Source organism: Electrophorus electricus, chromosome 15 (assembly GCF_041902795.1).
Source record: "Electrophorus electricus isolate QZ-2024a chromosome 15, ASM4190279v1, whole genome shotgun sequence".
Classification (NCBI taxonomy): Eukaryota; Metazoa; Chordata; class Actinopteri; order Gymnotiformes; family Gymnotidae; genus Electrophorus; species Electrophorus electricus.
Genome location: NC_137511.1, coordinates 9,894,348 through 9,912,226, shown reverse-complemented (window position 1 = coordinate 9,912,226; position 17,879 = coordinate 9,894,348). Strand labels below are relative to the sequence as shown.

The following is a 17,879-nucleotide window of genomic DNA, read 5'->3' as shown; positions in this document are numbered from 1 at the left end:
TCAGCTTCGACTGTAACGTTGAAACATTTTGTTTCGCTTTTCTATTGGTCTTCCTGGTGTCGTACTGTAGTTGTCATGGCAGCCCTGCCAATCACTGTCAAGCATGCCAGTCATTAGCCAGTGCGCAAAAGCCTTCCCCACATTTGCCTTGCGCTTCGGGTTTTATCGTCACTCCAATCAGAACTAGCCTCTCTCTGCGGGATGTTTCAAGCAGGCGTATGGTACCCCAGTTCGTTCAACGGTAGGAGGATTAGTAGGTTGAATATTATTTTAGTATTACTGGGAGTTCGGAACTGCTGAAAAATGCGAACGGGTGTTCTCCATTGCGTCTGTACAAGTGAAACTTTGTTCGAAACAAACTAGATCTATAGCTTAGGCAGAATATATTGCTTCATAAAGAACACATGTATACCTTTAGAATAGGCTATTAACAAATTATATAAATATTACCAGATCTGTCATCATGTTCAGAAAACCACGACCTTGCGTATTACCATATCGACTTTTAAAAAGTTTATTATTTTCACGTTTCCAGAAATGTACCTTTCACCAAACATATGCTGTATTTGTTTAAGAGACTAGAACGAAATTAAAACATCAAATGGCTATTTTTTAAATTGTCGATGACACTTTAATTGTGTGAATTTTACCCTTAACGTAGTCTAATGCTTTACCTTAAATTTAACTTTCTAATATCCGTTTAAACAAAAAACATTAATATGTCAGTGACAAGGAAGCATGATGTTTGTCAATTCTGCGACAAATAACATTCTTTTACATGCCTTTCTGTTTGCACAAAGCATGTAATTAATGCCACAAACAAGTTAATTCACTTGGCCTAATGGTCTGTTTATCCTGAGGCTTAGGGCTTAATGGGCTTCTCTCCAATGGGAGACGCCTTTACGACCAGAAAGCCAGCACTGTTCCTAGGTCAGTCTTGCTATAGGAGATTAAAGAATAACACTTGCTGTCATGATAAAAATGAACACATTTGCACGGTGGTAATGTTTGTTTTTACTTAATTTATTCATTTTTTCAAGTTAAATAAATCAAATGAGTAAAAGAGTTGTTTAAATCAACATCGGGCTTCCAATGCAAGGTTTAAAGCGTTTTAATATGCACAGATGATGACTTTGCTATAAACAAAAGCAGCAGTCTTGCACCCCGTAGATAAGTAACGGGCCTTCTTTTATCAGCATTAGTTAACTGGATGAATGTCGTGTTTATTGCAGATATGAACCTCTGTTTAGGTAGGGAGAATGCATTTTGAAAGTGATCAAATATTTGACCCAGAACCTCAGCTGACACAAATTCTCCACGTGGTTCTCTTCTTTTCCTGTATGATAAGTATTTATAAACAGTGAAGTTTTATCTGTGTGCTTAATATGACATTCTGTTATTTAAGATGCATGTCTACGAGGTTGCACTCAGAGTATTAGCTGTACGTATGCACACACATTATGTAATTTTCTTGGTGCCACATCAGTGCTTTTGACGTACTTATACTAATTATTTTGGCTTTATAGGGCAGGTACTAGAAAATTATATGATATATTCTTTTATAGCAATTAAATTGTACTGCATGGAGACAATTGTTCCACATATTTTAGGCCGTAGACTATAATGTTAGGACCATGTCTTCAGATCGGGTAATGCATGGAAAGTTTGATCATAAAACTCGGGCTTAAAAAGCGCAAAAAGGCCCTTTTCAGTCAGTGTTATTATAAATTAGGGACTAGTATTTCAAATTATTAAATTATAACCAGCGATTAGTAAGATTAGGTTACCACTATTAAATAGCACAATTAACGTTTATGAGCAATATTCATTCTGAAATCAATGATTTTGCAAGACACCATCATGAAGAACAAAAATGGTTAATCGATTAATTTGAATGTAACATATCACTAGAATTATAATATAACAAACAATCACTGAGAGAAAATCTAATGGTTAAAAGAACACACATCGTTAGGACATAATATATATTAATTATTCTGTAGTGTTGTTATCTTTTTGTCGGGAGTTAACACACGAAAGTCATCGTAATCTTCGCCACACAAAAGAAAATCGCTATTTCTTAACTCATCGCTGGGCAATAAAACTCTAAAGTTTTCGTGCGAACGGAGAATGTAAGGCATGAATGAGGTGCAACTGTCGAAAACGATTTTCATTCGTAGCGCGGTTTTGCCTTTCTAGATCAATAAAGGATGTCTGGAAAGGGTCAATCCGGCGAGCCTCATCGTTGTGACAGATACAGACCCATGTGTCGCCCCGTGACCTGCTGGAGGACAAAGGCTCTGCAAAATCTCTGCATTCAACAGGTTGCTCTCCTCACGCTCTGCACCAAGTTTACCAGCTCTCTGCGTTTGAGAGAGATACGTGCACGCACTCAGGATAACAAACCTGAGAACATAACGCCAACCTAAAGCATGTCTAACATTGTTAAAAAGTGTTTATGCTATATAATTGTTATACAAACAAGTACGAGATAATCTACACTATAGAGCCATTCAGATAGATAAATATTGTGATTTATATATTTAGCACTTTATTCAATACATTCTAAAATATATAGGCCTATTCTTTTTTGGTAGAGCAGATATTCCAGATATTATTAAAACGTTGCATAATAATTTATTATTATTATTTAAAAACATTGAAAGAGAAGTGTTAGATTGGAATTTATTTAAAAACAAATTGTGAACTATATTCCACTTTTAAAATGTTATACAGAATATTAATAGTCACCGTAGCAGATATGGAGATGTCTTATATATACATTTACAGCATTTAGCTGATGCTTTTTATCCAAAGGGACTTATAATTACAACTGAATACAACTTGAGCAATTAAGGGTTAAGGGCCTTGTTCAGTGGCCAAAAAGTGGCAACTTGGCAGTGGAGGGTTTTGATATTGTTTGGAATGTCTGAATGATATTTATTAGTGACTAGTTAAGCACCATGTAGAGATATTACCTGGCCACTGAATTAAATATTTATAGGTGATTGCTACCTAAAGCCACCAACCCTCACTTATCGTTCCAGTTCTAAAATATTTATTGCATGTATTTAAAATTCCCTCATCAGCTATGCACCCAATGAGTCACTTCTCTCATTGGTTAAAATTTAATTTGATGTCTAAGGCAGACAACTGAGCAAATTGATTTATAAAAGGCAAAGCAATGTTTTCGTATTACTGTAATCCTTTGTCTGTTTTAATGATGTTAATGGCAATCATATCACTGAAATATTCGAAGTTTAAATCATATTACCATACCATAAAAACATGAATAATTCAAAACATTTCACATGGCTTATAACACATCTTATAAATGTTATTTATTTAATTATATGTACTATAAGCAAACCTTTTTCTTAGCAACCTCACTTTAGACATGATCGTGTGAGTAAAAGATTAAACTTTCTAAACTTGAACTGAACCGTACATAAAACAAGTCCACATCATGCGTGACACAATCATTAAAGCACTTTTTGTAAGAGTAGCATAAAAATATAAGTAAAGTCCATTTATATGATAATCTTGACAATAATATCATTTTGTCACACATCTAAGACTAACCCTGCCCAACCAGGGTGCTGTGAAAGAAAGGTCATGGTCCTGCCCATTTAAAAACACAAGATGAATTTCTCTGAGGTGAGGTTTTCCAACACAGTGGTTTCCAGACTGTATATAACATTAGTGATATTGGGTCAAGCTGCTTAAGACATCTGCATAGTAGGCATGTGCCTGGATGTAAACGGTTTCTTTAATAACTTTAATGGCCAGGTGACTGTAGGTGGTGTTATATTATTTTCTTTGAATGAAGTAAAGGCAACTGTGACTTTCTTAACTGGGGAGCTTCACTCATTTCCTCTTCCTCAGCTAACAGACTACATCATATGTCGCCTGCTGCTGTATGAGCTCCACATTCATAACTTGGCATTATGTAAAGGATAAAATGTAATGAAACAATGTCACCTCTATTTGTCCAAATGCTCTAAAGCACACAGTTGGGCCGCTTCGATTTTAAGGCATCATCTTCCTTGCTATTTTCAATCTTTCCTCACCTCACCGTTGTTAAAATGTGGCTTCCTGACTGAGAACGCTGTGGATTGTTTGCCTCTAGCACTGCCTGGAACTTTACTCCTATGCAGGGGCTGAAAATCAAACACCTTTTTTCCAAGCAGTATATGTTTCCTCAAGGTCATCTAAAGCAATATCCAAGGTCTATTTCTAAACACAAATATCCAATGTAATTTGCCTCGCTACGGAAATTGTCAGTCATTCCTTGGATTTCTGGGAGTGATGAACTGTGATTGTCAACCTTCTCTCCTTTTATAATGCAGATGGGACCAAGCATTTCTAAAAAGAGAAAAGGCAGAAAACACACCGGCCTCAGCCACAGAAAGAAACGGAGAGAGGAGTGAATTGGCACATCCATTCAATACAGCACTGCAGAACAATTGTGCTGTGCGCGTGGAATGCTAGCTCAGGGGCTAATTGAGCGTTTTGAATGACCTCAGCCACAGGCCTACAACACAGAGCAGGAGATCGAGGTGACAAATTAAAACAGCTTTGCAGCGAGAGAGAAGCTGCAAGTCATTAAACACAAAAAACACACATAACACCCCAAACCACCATAGCCCACAATGGGGAAAAAATAAGTAACATGGTTGTAAGAATAAAATGGCTGGAAGACCTCCTGGGCAGTAGAGCCAAGCTGAGATTAAATGCTCAATGCCAATTAGGTGCTGGGGCAGATGTTATGTTATGAAAAGTAATAAATCCACAAATAAGGTGATTAAAGATGTGATGTTCTGGTGCAGTCTGAGAGTACCATTTCTCTGCTACAAAGCAGGCGGAAAAAGACCCATGAACTGTCACTTAAAACTTAAGAAAGCAATCATGTTGAATGTTTTCAGTTTTAGATTGTTTAGCACTGTATCCAGTGCTTTAACATTTATCTGAGCTTGAACACTGTGTGATTATATTTTCATTCAAATCCATTAAATGCAACCAAAATGTGCTTGCTTATTAATGAAGTGAGCTCAGATTTTCTCAGAAAATGGATGTAGTGCTGGGTGTATGTGATTAGACATCAGGTAAAACAATGCTATGGCCTTCAACATGCATTGGAAGTGTTTAATTCAGGAAGATTTCTCTGACAGGTAGGGTGACTAGACTAGACTGCAGGTTTCAAGAACAAGTGTGTCTTGGCTGAAGGCCACCTTCCTCTTTCGCTAACTGTGCAGTCTGTGCTGTTCTGTTCTCCCCTCATTCCAGTCCTGACAGAAGGGGGGGGGGGGGGGGGGGGGCGTCAGGTCACAGAAGACGACGGAGGAATGTAATTAAGTCTCAATTCAGCAAAACACAGAGCGCTCCAAGCATGGCTGAGCTCATTAAGTGAGGCCTACGAAATTAAATGCTAAACAGTCACTAAATGTTAAAAACATTCAATTCCTGCTCAACAGGCAGCTGCACTGGCCCTACGGCCTGGGTGATTTCTTGGAGCGTTCTGGTCGCCGCTTCAGCATGGCACTGGACCTTCCCTTGCAATGTAATGAAACATGCTTGGTTTGTTCAGTTTTTAACAAAAATAGCACTTTATTATTCTATAAATCACCATCATAGATGAATGCATTGCCAGATGTTTGATTCTCCTTTCTGTCTCATGTTTGTAGTCAAGCTCCAGTTGGGATTCAGGCTAGAAGATGAAAGGCTACCATGTTATTTGGATTTTATTCTTAACTCCATTGTGTTTCTTCATTAAGTCATGTATGTAAAATATCCACCTGGACAGCTCATTCACCTCTTAGTATTATAACATTGTCTGAGTTTTTGGAACATTTATGATGGCTTAGGACTGGAGATACTGTGAATGATGTGGGTCAGACTCCACAGACTGGATCTACATGGAAATGCACTCAATCAGTCAAACTGCTGTTGGAGAGCTGAGGACATGTACAACCTGAATCCACAACCAGGCCTCATGAAACGGCAATGACCTCTGTGTCAGTCTGTCTCTATGATTGGGAGCACAGACAGAAGTGACCACACATAATATGAATTACAGGAACATCTCGTGTCGGAAGCCACAATGCAAAAACCATATTTAAAGGTGACTGAACATGATAAGTGAATATCAAAATAACTGCCTTTATGACCTATGAAAAGTTTTAGCATTGAACTTGATAGTGTCTTTATTAGGTGTTGTCGCAGTGGTGGTATATTGCTAATCTGGCTGGTTCCCTCTGGGAGAACTCACAGAGGCAAGGAAGAGTGAACACTGGAGCACAGAGAAGGACAAAAGGGGCCTGTGATGCACATGGCCTGGGGTGGAGATCTGCAGGTGAGCCCTTCATCTTCAGGTCCACGCAGGTTGGAGGAATAGGTATGGAACATGGCAGGCTAACAAAACTATGACGAAAAGCAACACAATGATTTATACACACGCCCATCAATCGACATCTCTATGCATTTCTGCTCTTATCTTTCTCTTTCAAAACCTTTGTCAGAATCGTCAGCTCTATTGTCCATTAAAGCTGAAGAATGGACTCATCATAACTCCTGAAGGTCAAATCAGTGCAAACAATATAGATGTCAGGGCAAAGAAATTCTTGCGAAACTACCGATGCTTAAGATACAGCTAGTGATGTACCGCCACTGGTAGCCTATCATAATAGGAGCCTAAAGGCTGCTTTGCTGCCAGGACCCCTTATAGCACAACGTCTGTGAGAAGCTGAGCTGAAATATGACTTGTGGCAGTGCGACACATTCTCAAAGCCACAGAGATCCTGTCATCTTCCCCACGCAGTGGGATTCATCAAGTAGAACATAATGCCGCTGCTCACTTCCCAAGAGAGACACCGCTCCGCTCCTATTGTGTGCTGAGTTGAAGAGGTGAGAGGTGCACTCCTAATAGAGGAGGGGGTCCCAAAACTCCAAAACAAAGTCTGCGCTCCAGTAAATTTAAATATGAAACCTCCCTCAACAAAAAGTGCTTTCTGGTTAGGGAAGTTCAGTGTCCGTTTCGGTTCCTGCATATGGATGTTCTCCTTTCTGTGAGATGTGTAGGCCGGTGCTGAGAATCCAAACATGGTGAGTTCTCACCGAGACTCGTGACTGCGGATGCGCAGGCTGAACGAGGAGCAAAACCTCTCCGCTGACTTATCTGTGTTTGTGCAGCTTTCTCTCATGCGCCATCGACTGAGCGGCTGTGAGAGGGCACAGGAAATGGCACCAGCAGCGGAAGAGCCGTGAGGGAGAGGGGCTGGCCCATGAAAAATTCATCAGGCCTGCGCATGGCTTGGCGGGGGGGAGCAAGTAAGGGGTTTTAATTTGGCTGGGCAGGCGAGAGGGCGCGTCCCGCGCTCCAGCACTGCAGTAATTAACAGGATGAGGGCCGCGGAAATTGGCTCGGACCCCGTTGCAGTGCGCCGTCACCCCCGCCCGCCAGCTCTCATCTCTGGCCTATTCCAAAATCAATTATCTCCAGAAAACAGCTGTAAGGCCATCACTCCAGCCTCTCGCTCCTGAAGTGAGGAACACATTTGAAAATCATTACCGCATGAAGCGAAAGACCCTTCACATCTTTAACAGTGGGATTTTGCATAACCTTTTTTTCCTTCTTCTTCTTCTTTTTACCTGATGACAATTTCACCCCCTTGCAGGCTCCTGGTGTGAAAGCCAAGCAGAGTGGCTTGATTAAGTTATTTATGAGCCAACAGGAAGACCAAGGAGGGGTTTAGAATTGAAGTGTAATTGTAAATGTCAACCAAGAAGTGTAAAATGAACTTGAATGTTGCTTAGTTGATTCCATATTTATATTTTCATTTGATATCAGCGGTGTTCTAAATTTAAAACTTAACTACAACAAGATATAAAAGTCAAAGAGTGACCTTGCTGTTGTACTGTGACCATAACACAGTGTTGGCCAGGATAACTATAAAATACAGGGAGTTGTGTTTCATGACCTTCACAGGCACATGCTACACAGAGTTGCACTGCCACCCGGCCACATCTGTGCACTTATGTACAAGTGGACATATGCATAGGAGAAATGGTACAGAACAGTCACATTTGTCAGGGTAGCACAGACTGATCAAAAATTAACATATGTAGTAAAGTCCAGGGAAAGAGACATCTCATTAGCATCTCTGTGTGTGTACTTTATCTTCCACATAGGACACTTCTAATGTGTGTCTAATGTGTGCATTCTATACAGTAAATATAGTATACAGTATCAGTCTACAGTAAAATATCTATACAGTAAATATAGTATACAGTATCAGTCTACAGTAAAATATCCAGACAGTAAATTTGCAGTAGTATAGTAAAAATATTCAGTAAAATTTCTGTACAGCAAATAATTCACCAACTATTTCTGTAATTTGAAAACCTATGTTATTTCTGATCACCATACAGGCTCACTGGGCCAAATCAGGCTGGCTGAACATCCAACAGAGTCGGTAAAACTTTTCGTTATGCATGGGGCAGCATAACAAAATTGAGTAAGAAGTGTCAGGGATTGAATCATGTCTGACTATTCCAGGACAAAGAGACGATAACAGGTGATTCACTGGGGAGCTGTCTTCTCTCGCTATTCACAGTCCACTGCCGCCTCTGTATCCCCCAGCTGGTCAGAAAGGGGGAGAGTAGAGAGTCAGTGAATCAGAGTACTCCCACAAACCTCTCAAAGTGTTAGCAGGGGGTTGCTCTCCGAGAGGAGTTCACATGGAAACTGACTAGGTGGAAGTGATGGTGTGTTGGTGAGCATATGCAAAATTTGTTTTGGACATCAAAGAAGAGAGCTGAAGGTTATCTTCTCAGCTTAAGTTGAGGTCACTGGGGTATGGACAGCGGCTGCGTTCCTACAACACCCGTCTAGGGCTGAACTGCTCAGCCCTGCCCTGTAGGCTGACTGCTGAGTTCACTTGGAGGTGTGAGGAGGTGTGAGCGCTATACCACTGAGACTACTCTATTGATATGTCGACCTGCCAGGCATTACACATAGCCAGGAATTATTCACCTATACAAAATGCTAAATATTATTTATTGAATACGTCAGAGAGAACTGAACCCTGACTTGAAATCCAGTGTGTGAGTATGTGGAAACACTTCCTTAAGAAATAAAAACAATTAAAAAAACAGCCAAAAAAAAAAATCAAAACACGCATGCAAACAAAAAATACAACACACAAAACACACAGTACGCGCACACACACATACTGATGCACGCGCGCAAGGACACAATAAGTATTTATCGCTGCTCCTTTCTTTTGGGCCAAGCTGTAATCCATGTCTGTGTGAAGCGAGTTCTTATCCATCCAGCGTAAACATATCAGCACTTAATGCCTTGCAGCTGAAGCAAATAAGCCCCTGAATCAATTAGTCTTGAATGAGGCCCCTTTACTAATGCTAATGTCGTGCTCACTAACCATAGTGTTATCTGTCCTGCTGGAGGGCAGAGCTGAGACTGCAGCCAGCAGGTGCCCGTGGAGTTGAGAAAACACAAGGACACACTGTCCATACCACGCACACGGGCATTTTTAAGGCCACTGTGTGACATGCCTAGCAGCCGGGGTGGACAGCCTGAGAGGCAGGCTGAGCTTCTGTGGATGAGTGCATGTTTGTTTTCCTCCTCGATGTGGCTGAGCACTCTCTGAGTGCTCTTCAGGAAATCCTTCCCAAACGGAGTAAGACCGAGTTCCCAGACACCAGCCCATCATGCCCTGCTGGCCAAGCCTGCTGGGCTTTATGGTGGGTGATTTGCTTTGTGATGGACAATCGAAAGTGCTTTTGTCACAGGCACTTGAGATACAGGTTTTATCCTGACACAAGGAGCAAAAATAAATGCAGGAGACTGCAAATCCATCAGCACTTACTGTTCACCTGCACAGGATACCACAGCAAACCACATAACTGCTCAAAGCCTGGTTTTGACTCTCACACTTTCACCAATCTCGAAATGTCCTAAAGTATGGATGTGAACTTAATCCTGTTAACCTTGTGATAAAGTATCATGACAACTGGATATTTATACATTTTTCTCACTGTCCTACCAAAGGAATTACAGAACTAAGCACAACATTTCAAGACGACGTGCAATGATTAGCATTTCTGGGTAAGAATATAATAAATTATAAGGACATATCTTATGGGTCCCCTTCAGTATATGGCCCAGGTCAATCTTTATATTTAGTGACATCCCTCACTCTTGGTCTTTTACATGGAAACATTTGAGGATCTGAGGGGAATATATATATACATATTTCTGCAAAATCTGTCTCATAGGTACAGTTGTTTCGCCATTGTACAGTACTGTACTGCAGCTCACACTAATCTCATCCCTGTAATATACAGAAATGGAGTGCAATATTAATCTAGCTGCATTAACAGCACGTGATGCATCTGATAGGCTCAGTGCCCTACAGTCTAATGGAGCTTCTGCGTACCTTCAATCAGACGATCATATGGGAGGAGCAGGCAAGTTCAGGCAGACTCTTGTTGTGAGAGAGAATGAAGGAGTGTTCGTGGGAATGAGTTCAGTTGCCATGAATGCCACAGGCGCAGTGTCATTGAGATGGCTGGACAAATTCTGCCACACAAATGATGAAGAAGAAAAAAAAAAACTCATTTAAAAACACGCTAGAATTTTCCAATCATTCCAGCTTGAACAAATTTTTTTTTTGTAAAAGTTTTCTAATATAACATTCTCCACATACATCAGATTCCCCAACTGTCCTCTCACGTTGCATATACCCAGCTTCAACTACAGGGATGTGGTTTTAAATAGATAGTTATCCAGGGGTCTTTGACATAGCATCTATGAAATTTTAATTTAGTCAGAGAACTGTAAAGGACACAGGCAAAGATGTGGCTGAGATAGCAAAAGCACTGGTCATATCATTCTTTCCTTCCATTTGCTTGCTGAGGAAGATTTCTGCATGTCAGGACCAGCCAAACAGCCAGACAGCACAAGTAGTGTGAAATACTTTCTAATGAGAGCTAAAGAACAATGTGACAATAATAATATTAACGATTAGCTACACACATCAAATGTGAGCTCTGTGTTCTTTTCCTTTATTTGCGTGTTGCTAATGATGGAAGCGGGTGCGTGTGTTATATTTGAACCCAGGTCTTTATCTCGTGCCCACAGCAGAGTGAGCCAGCCCACCCACTCTACTCACTGCCTCTGTCCTATTGACGCCCCTAAAACCCTCAACAATGGTATTTGCATGACGGTTTATTCTGTAATAACACAGATACGCCAGGCGGAATTAAAGCGGGACAAACAAGCACACTGAGCGCTGGCTAATTGTGCTCAGAGAATGTGTGTGTGTGTGTGTGTGTGTGTGTGTGTGTGTGTGTGTGTGTGTGTGTGTGTGTGTGCAAGAAACAAATGAGAGGTTCAATTTGATATAACCCACAGCTTTTCCTTCAGGCATCTTGCTAAGCACTTTCATGTCTTTGTGAAGAAATAATTGATTTGTGTATGTGCCTCAGGGTGTGTGGAGAAACGTATTATGATATTTGTTGAATAATGGCTTGCTGTTGGGAGGGGGGCTCCTTAATGGATTAAATGGCTATTAGAGAGAGATGTCTCAACAGAATACAACTGCCAGTGATTGACAGTTCTTAAATTGGGTGAGTTTGATTGCTTGTTCTGCTGATGTGGAATAAAGCTTCAATACATACAGAAATACACAGAAATCGTGGCTATTCATACTCTTAAAAATATCGCAGATGTGTGTGTGTGTTCAAATGTGCACACATTTCTACCTACAGAGTGTCAGTGAGAAGCAGAGAGAGGAAGAGAGGAAGAGAATGAGACAGTGAGGGAGATGGGGAAAGAGAGAGCAAGCTGCTCATTTCTGCAGTCATACCTATAGTAATGATGTCTAGCCTAATCTTAGCGCAGAAGCAGCGTAGCAGATATTGGCCAGTGGAAAGGTTAATCACCACTGCCTGGTTAGCCAGGGAAGACAAGCTAATTCCTCTGAAAGGCAAATGGCACACGGCTCTATCCAAGTGCAGATAAGCAGTGTTAATATACACAGCAGAATGGAGGCTCAAGGGCTGAGGCTGTGTTATCGGCAAACCCTGAGACAGGACAACCTGGCAACAGCATATCCCCTGCCTGATGCACAAAAAATCCTTAGCCATCCTCTCAAGCAGAACTATCACTACAGCCTGACCCCCCAAAAATGCCCCCCCCCCCCCCATCAGCCTACATCCCTGTATGCTCTCCATCCCACAACCTAAGGCTTAGCATCCACTGGGGCCATTTAACCCTCCATCCCACCACCCAAACATACGCACACACACATACACACTTCCAAAACTAGGTTATTAGGTTGCATGGCTAATTGGAAGATCAGGCAAAGGCATTAAAAGATAAATACTCTGGCAGTTTGCTGGTAATGTGGATCAGCCTGGTGGTGGGATCTATCAGGTGTTGTCACACACTTATGAGGAGACTCCCAGCGTAAATGCAGCCAGACAAATTATCCCAATAATATCTCTGTCTCTCCAGTTGACATTAGCACAGAAATTAGCATGTGATTCTGAGGGTGACTGTGTAAGCATAATTGACAGTCCATAGGCGCTAAATAGGCCATAATCCCTTTTTCTCTAACCTTTTCCCTCTGTCTCTCTCTCTCATGCACGCGCAAGCGTGCACACCCACAGGAAGCTTGTCAACAATTGTATCTTGATGTGGTGTAAAATCCCATTTTCTGGTACATGCAAATCCTTCCAAGCCCCCCCTCAGGATAAGCAGTGACTTACATGCAGTACGCTTTCATTCAGCATGTTCTGGTGTCACTGCTAAGGTGAAAGCTACCCTCCTCTCCTCCAGACCAAAGCTCTACACTGAGGATGGAAGCATTCTGCATAAGTAAAAGACAAGAGATTACTCCATTATCACTCACAACAGGAAGAGCTACTTCAAACTGAATACTGGAGAGCCAAGTATAATTCACATTTTTTCTTTTCTTTTTTTAAAAGAAGCTTCTCAGAGTAAGTTTGACAAGGTCAAATGGAGGATTAAAAAAAACTCACAAAAAAACCCACCCCTGGTATGTGGTGTAATAAATGTATAATGAATTATAGAGAATTGAGCTATTCTATAAAAGTAAGGGCTTAATAGTGTGATTTCTGAAATCAGAAACAACTTTATCAGACCAACTATAACATACTGGTATGAGGAGTGTAACTTGGTTCTCATTATACTAGAGCAGTTTCTAAGGCCAGAAATGGACATGCTCCTGATTCATGGGTACTTACTGAGCTCAAATGATGATTTCAATAGGAGAATGAGGGCATTATGGGGAGGCTATCAAAACAAGAACAGGAACCTCAATTACAGGATCACAAGCAAACAACAATTTCACACAAAGTAGAATACAGTCTTCTACCAAAACCCAGTACCTGCATGTGGCAGTGGCTGTATTAAAACAACGGGTAGCACAAGGCTGCAGGCTCTCACAACAGCTCTGTCTCGCTCTGTAATTGGGGAAGTAACTTGGGTATGTCATCCGAAGAGCAGTGATGAGTGTGCTGGTGGAGAGAAGCTGCAGGTGGGGGGAGCGTGGGACATTTTCCAGAATCGCCTGGGTCAATGAAGTTGTACTTGTCTCCTCGGAGAGCTGCTAATTTGCTGGAGGAAGTGCCGACAGGACCTTTCTGTGCCACGTTTTCCTTTCAGTGCTCCCTCTTTTCTTTCTCTGGCAGACCTCCCGTTACAGATCTAGAGTGCTGGGAATCCAATGGGGCCAGAATCTGGAGATAGGAGGCCATCGGTAATGAACCACTCCACATGTGCGCTTGCAAGTGCGCGGGGTGAGGGGTGGTGGTGTGGGCGCGGGTGTTGGAGGGCGGCGGGCACGTATTTCAGGGAAAAAGGGGAGTCCTGATTCTGGGGCCCTGAGAAAGGCAGGCTTGACAAAGCAAGAGGCTTGAGAGCAGAATTTAAAGGCATTCTCCAGCAGTGTGCGGGCCCCTCATTGCAATGAACCACTTAACACAAGAGCACCTCTCTCACCTGCCAGGCAAACATGGTGGCCCCAACCACTCTCTGTTTACAGTCCCAATCTCGCAGCTCTGCTCTGAGCCCATCTGCAACAATTCAGCCCCAATTCAGACACACTGAGGTGCCCCTAAATATTTGTGCCATTCAAACAAAAGGTGACAAGTAGCATAAGCTAAAACCGAAAACACAAAGAAATGCTGGTATGAGATTACCACAAAAATGTCATAATACATCTTTTGGATATCAAAAGAGAGAGTGGACTAGACATACACAAGCAAAAGAGAAGTAGAACACTGAAAGGTAACAATAAGGAGAGTCCTAAAGCAGGAGGTACTGTTTTGCTCAGAGTTAAAGAACTGAGGAGGAAATGTGCAGAGCAAAACCATTAATAAAAGTATGATGTGGAAACCCTGAACTGAATCTGCTTTGACAGGTCAGTGTGTTGCAGTTAATCAAACAGTGGAGGACTAAACATACCTCACATTTTTAAAAACAAAACAAAAAAGAAGAAATCCAAAGAGAAAGACAGAGATGCAGAGAATACAAACAATGTCAAAGAGAAGCCATCCTTTTCAGAAATGAAGAAACCTCCTACGCAGCTCTTTTTCCTCTTAGGACAATGACTTCCTACTTTTAATTTAACCACCATCCTGACCCAAGAGGCCCCAGTCTGTAAAGAGTGACCCACTCAGCCCCCCAAAAGTTACCCCAATTTCCGTTGTGCTTTTGTGCCAAGCCTGACCATGGTGAAAAGCTCAGTCAGGGTATTGTTGAAGAAATGAGCAGGAGGAGAGTGGGACATTGTACAACATGATCTCCTTTAAGGTGGTACTGATTGTGAAAGCCAGCATGAGTCAGAACCCTACGAGTCCAGTATATGATCTGTTATATACATTTCTTGGTGGAGAGGTAGCAAATTAATAAACACACTTGCGCGCGCGCACACACACACACACACACACACACACACACACACCTTATACATATACTGAACACAGTCAAATCTAAATCCTTGTGTCTTTATTCATGGCCAGACCTTAAGTCTCCTTTTTCTCCTCTCTGTTTAAGGCATTTAAAGGGAAGTGCCTTTGTATAAACCATAACACAATCAGTGACAATTCGATTGTGGTGGGTGTCACGGGTACAACAATAAAGCTGGACTGATTGACTGATGGGGAATTTTACAGTTCATTATCCAATCAGACGGTGGCATCGTGACGGGTGCTTGTCACCAGGGGAACTCTCCTGGCGGGGGCAGATGTCACTCCGATGCTGTTAAGATGACAAGTTCTGGAGGACAGCACTGAGAGAGTGACATTTTCCCTTCCTCCCTCTGATGAATGGAGAGATGAAATAAAGGAAGAGGGAGCAAAACGAGAGAATGTGGAAGCGGAGGGAGCGGGAGGACACAATGTGACAGGCTCCATTTTGACATCTGAATTAAAGCCAAGGCGGGGGGAAATTAGCCAGAGAAAATAACAATGTCTGACAGCATTATCATTCTGTTTATCCTCTTCCAGTTACTGCATGCTGGGAGGAGCTACAATACACAGCGGCAGAGTTAGGCTGTGCAGGTCTGCCTTACGCTGATGCTGAAGTGACCCTAAGACACACAGAACAATGTGAGGGTGAATTCACAGAAGGCAAGAACTGAGTCTATGGAGCCAGAGAACATGAGGTTGCTTCTGTACCAACAGGGCATACTGACACAGACATAAGCAAGGAACCTGTGAGAGGGAAGGAGGGATCTGGAGAAAAAAAAAAAAAAAGAGGAAAGAACCGACTTGGGGAGAGGACAAGCTCATCGCATAACTATACACAAAAAGATAAAACTGAAGAAAAATATGCAACGGGGCAAGATTAAGACAGTGTAAGAGAGAGTAGGCGAGCGAGCGAGATCCCCATCTACTCAGAGTGAGGGCCCCATTAACTTGACCACTTGCCCTTTGCACACAAAGGCTTCAGCAGCTCTCTACTCCTCCCATCCAATTATGTGTGATTAGGCTGAGTGTGCTGTGTCAAGATGGAGGCGAGCAGAAAAGACATGCCAGCCTTGCGCGCGCTCTCTCTCTCTCTCTCTCTCTCTCACACACGCACACATCCATGAACTGCACCCACAATGGCTATCAGATATATCATGCAACAAAAATATAATGCAAAAATAAAATGCAGAATTTACAATAAACTTGCACTTTCACAGAGTTAGACCCGTATATATACACATACCACACAAAGAAGGTTCCAGCATGACAAACTTGGAGCAAGCAAGCTGGCATGGCTGCTGGTGGTTCAGTCTCTTAGCAAGCACTTGTGTTGAATTGCCAGTGACTCCCAACAGCAGAGCTGAATGTTGTTTTCAAAATGAAAAAAGGAGCACAGTGTGCTCAATTAGCAGTCTCGTTGGAGGCGGTGATTAATGAGGCCTTGGCGCTCTCTCAGGCCCCATGGGGCACGAGCAGAGCTACTGCTCCTTCAGACCCGTCGCCACGGGAACCCCTGGCGAGTTGCACAGACCCTAGATGATAACAGACAGCTGTGTTGTGCAACTGTTTCTGGTAATTATCAAGGCAAGGGAGCGAAATGATACGATGGTATTATCGAGGGGGGGGACGGGGGACTCCAGTCGTCAGTTAGCATAGGAAAAGTGAAAGGACACCTGAGGATGTATAAACAGGCTAATAAAAATAAATAAATCAAAATGTCTGGTGTAGCAGTTGAAGAGCACAGCTGTGGGAGCCATGTGTACAGGAGCGACGCCCCAGCTGAGAGGAAAGTGGTGTGTAACTCTGCTGGGAGGGCGAAAGAGGCGGGTTGAGGGGGGCAATATTAAAATTCATGACTCTCTTTGAAAGCATTTGTATAAGAAAAAGATTAAGATGGGCTGGGAAGGAATGGTGGGTGGGGTGGGGGGTTGCAAGAGGCAGCATTATCAGCCTTACTTCTGCTGCCTGCTCTCTCCACTGAGTCTGGAGGGATAAGAGGATAACCAGGCCCTGGCTGAGCTGAATGGAGGAGGCTTGTGCAGCCCAGGTTGCCCCAGCTGCTCTGCCACTCATATCCAATCCCCCCTCAGCCGTTCCTCCGTGTCTGGGAGAGGACCCATCGATCACGGCCTCCCAGCTTAGACCTAATGAAATACCCACTCAAGGCTTTACAGTCTCTAAGTAAGTAGTATTCAAACTCAGCAAATCATATGACCTGGTATAGGAGCCGGGTTGCCCTGTGCATATGTAAAGACATGAAATATGTGCACTTTTGTCAGTGTTTTTTGGAGACTGCTTTATAGTCAACTTATGATAAATACACATTAATATTAATATAACCATTAAGTTCTTAGGACTAATTGCATTTACATTGTATTCAGCAGCTGCAATATAAACCAATAATTTTAGCATAATTTTATTATTAATATTACATGATATTATTATATACATTAATAGAATACACTTATAAGCAGTTTTCTTTGCCTCTAATATTAGACATCATTGTAGTATGTATCTCATGGTGAATTCTCCTCAGGCTGCTGAGAAGTGCAGCTCCATTCTGTCTGCATGTATTCCCAGGGCAAACAGAATCAGCTCCATCTTAACAGGCTCAGCATTGCATTCTGCACTGTCTCAGGGAAGATAAGAGGAACGATTCAATCAGGGACTAATCCTCACCTGCCCAACCCGAAGGTCCCGTACTCATCTGCATACCAAACCACCGACCTGCTCCACAGCCTCTGCTTGTAGAGGTCTAGTTTCCACCTTTCTATAAATGAATGGATGCATATGTGCACGGGTGGGTGAAAGAGGGATAGAGGTGTGGCAGCATGTTTATGACCACTAGCTGACCCATGCAT

The 17,879-nt window shown here is 42.3% G+C and overlaps 1 long non-coding RNA gene across 2 annotated transcripts; it reads left to right on the top strand.

The window, feature by feature from the left end:
* Positions 1-135: 135 nt before the first annotated feature.
* Positions 136-8,483, top strand: LOC113572824 (uncharacterized). 2 transcript variants are annotated; one of them, XR_014117333.1, is made up of 3 exons: positions 136-241; positions 2,200-6,352; positions 8,428-8,483. It is a non-coding gene; the product is annotated as an uncharacterized LOC113572824 (long non-coding RNA). The 2 variants fall into 2 exon arrangements; XR_014117332.1 differs by lacking the exon at positions 8,428-8,483 and having other exon boundaries at positions 2,200-5,560; positions 5,685-8,303.
* The last annotated feature ends 9,396 nt before the right edge of the window (positions 8,484-17,879 follow it).